This window comes from Nuphar pumila, chromosome 3 (assembly GCF_984573655.1).
Source record: "Nuphar pumila chromosome 3, dmNupPumi1.hap1.1, whole genome shotgun sequence".
Taxonomy (NCBI): domain Eukaryota; kingdom Viridiplantae; phylum Streptophyta; class Magnoliopsida; order Nymphaeales; family Nymphaeaceae; genus Nuphar; species Nuphar pumila.
The window spans coordinates 10,606,702-10,610,174 of NC_143251.1; positions in this window are offsets into that span (position 1 = coordinate 10,606,702).

The window sequence follows — 3,473 nt, forward strand, 5'->3', positions numbered from 1 at the left end:
GCAGCCTCATTGTTCAGGCTCTTTTGAATTTTACCCAGCTTGGCTGGGGACTGCTGATTTTCCTTATATATGTACACACACATTTGATGCAAGTTGTCTGGATCAAATATGACTCGGTAGATGTGTTCTGCACGGTTTATTTAATGAATATTAGCATTTGAATCACCAGAATCTCTGCCGACTCAAAAATCAATGGTATAAACATTCCAAATTTTGTGGATTTAAAAAGTCATATTTTTTTGTCACAAAGCTATAAAAATCAATGGTTGTAAACATGCCAAAATTTGTGGATTTTAAAAAAGAGTCATTTTTTTGTCAAAAAAATGCAATAAAATGGTTGATTTACATCAAATTGACCATGCTGGATCCATTTATGGCATCAGATTTGATAAAATCACTTGCATCAATGAGATCCCAGATGAGGTATGACGATAAGGATGACATAGGGGATGAGTTTGACCAGGTTGGCATCTGAGACTCCCTGATGTTTATATCTGATCCACTATTGTTGACCGCCTGGTAATTCAGTGGGAAAACGATGTTTAGTTAATGCCTTTCGAGATTTGGAAACAGTACAAGTAAATTTTTTTTAAAAAAAGTGCATTTTTTTTACAAATGGAAAGGACTATTATGTAAGTGACAATTGAGAAGAAACGAGGACCATTGTTTGCGTGATATTTAAAGATAAAGTCATGTGTATCACGTTTGTACCAGTGCTATCGACGGCATTGGTAGCCCTGAAAGTGACTTACGTGGGAATTGAGCAAGGCTACTACATTTTTTAGTAGGGATCAGTCGACGCCACCCGATCAAGACTAGCAAATCTTTTCCTATTTAGCCAATTTGTTTACAAAAGAAATACATCATATAAAAGCTCCTTCGGCTTAAGAGGCTTCGCAAGTATAGCAAGATAAGTCTCTGATACCGTTTGTGTTTTTTCTCTTGTAATAAACAAAACAAAAAAAAGCTGAAAGCAGTAAAATTCAAACTCTAAAAAAAGCTTGCAATTCAACCATTTGTCTACGCTATACAATGTAATGTAAAATAAGTCTAAGCACAGAAAATGGCTACTGCATGTAGCTATTTTCAGTGTAAAACACAAACAACAAAAAATCCCTGCGCCTGCTGCGATTTTAGTTGTAAAACACAAATTACAGAAAATCACTAAGACAAAAATCGCTACTGCATGTAGCGATTTTCTGTGTAAAACACAAAACAAAAAAAAAACACTACAGTCTGCAGCGGTTTTAGTTGTAAAAGACAAAACACAGAAAATCACTACGGGCGCAGCAGTTTTCTGCGTTTTGTGTGGACCGGGTACTTTATTATGTACTCGTGTCCGATCACACATGGATCTTCTCGGGTAATAAACGTCATGGGTCACTAGGGATGGCAGTGGATCGGAGTGGGGGTGGCGGACAAGGTCTCCACCCCATCCCATCTCAAAAACCTACCCTCCATCCCTGCCTCCATCCCAGCACTGGTTTTGATTTTAACCTCTTATCTCCAATCCAAACAAGGTGAGGCAGGGTGGGACCCGTTTTCCCTTGGTCCGCTACCATCTCTAAAGAAATATCGGGAACGAGGTGGGGTGGGGGCAAGGCGGGGATCGAGGATGGGGGACGGAGTGGGGCAGTGGAAAGCATAAGTTCATCCCCACCTCAATCCCCGCATGGGTTTTGATTTTAACCTTCATCCCCGCCTCCATCATCGTTTCATGTCTTCTATCCCTGGTCCAAACGGGGTGAGGCAAGCCCCGTTTTCCCCAAGTCTGTTGTCGATCACCCTCTTTTCTCCCCCAATAACGGCCCTGACCCTCTTCTTTCTGCCAAATCCTTGCGAGAGTTTATATGGCGGTAAGATCAACGATTGCAAAAGGGAGTAGCGGTGCCTTCTTCTTTTTCTTCTCTCTCTCTCTCTCTCTCTCTTAGACATAGAAAGATGGTGTTAGGCAAATCTGTTAGATATTTCACATGGGCCTACATATGTAATTAACTAATCATTATAAATTGTCTAAGGTGAATGCCTATTTAAATGATCTTATATTGTTGGGCCATATGACATCTTATAAAGTATGGTTATAATAATGTGTAGATACGTTATGTACTCTCATATGTCGATTTTTGATTTTATGATTGATTGAATTACAAAAAAGATAATAGAGTGGTTACAATTAGGTTATAGTCCCCAAAACCATATATAGTGGATACTCTATTTTGCCTCTCCATCAAGAAAGAAAATTGCCTATCTCTCCTTAGGTTTAGAGCAGAAGAAAATGTCACCTAAAGAGGTTTTGAAAGATCGAACTCCATCAAGATCTACCGGTGCAACGATGGATTCGGATATGCTTCCACATTACATTTTATTTATTTGTTCCTGATCTTTTCAATGATTTAGCACGAATAAATTTAGAGATCAAGAAAAATATGCATGCACACATGAATGCGTGCATGAAGTTATGAAAAACATGAATATACATAGGAATTCTCATAAGAATATGAATGAGAAAATAATTTTCTTAATCCAGATCCAATAATTGGTATCAGAGCCGCCTGTTCATATTAAATCGTTGAAATATTTGATTTTGTTATTGTATATTTTTTGTTGGGTCACTGAAATCTCATTGGATTCAATTTTCCCCTCTTTGATCGCCGACATTAGGGGTCGTTAATAAAAAAAATTTATCTTTCATCGGAGCCAACGATGTCGTTTGGGAGTTGTTGGGACCGACGACCAACCGCAAGGGGTGGCACACCCCTTCGATAGCCGCAGACCACTGGACGTCATCTGGCTCTGCGCAGGCACCGTTAGGTGCCTGCATAGGGAGAGAGGAGACCGAGAGGACCGAACGGTCCTCCCCTATCCACCTCTCCAAATTTGGCTTTGGAGGCCGGATGGCCCCCTCCTCCATTTGGCGGTGGTGCGCAGGCGAAGGATGGTCGAACGGCTCTCCGACCATGCATGGGTGGAGGAGGGCCGATTCGGCCCTTCCCCTTTTGATTCTATCGAAGGAGGGGTCGATTAGGCCTTTCCCTTAGGATTCCAGCAACCGGGAGGGCTGGCTGGCCCTTGCCGGATGCCATGTCGGCATCCGACGACGATGGTCTGGGGTCGGCTATATGCTCCAACCACGGTCGGGTGACCCAAATCTGGCGGTGGGCGGGGTAGGGTTCGGCCCCCTACCGGACTTTGCAGGGACCGACCCAAGCTGGGTCAAGTCTGACCCAGGTCAGGTCAGGTCTGATCTGACTTGCAGGATTGGGTCAGACCCGGATCAGGTCAGGTCTGACCTAACCCGCGGGATTGGGTCTGGTCTGACCCACCCTGCCGACCCTAGACCCCTTCGCATGTGCCTTAGAATTCATAATATATATATATATATTAAGAAAATTTTTATTGGGTCCAGGACATCATGTATGCCATTTGGGTCTTTTAGTGGGTTGACTTTGGATATTTTTTACCCAATTTGGATT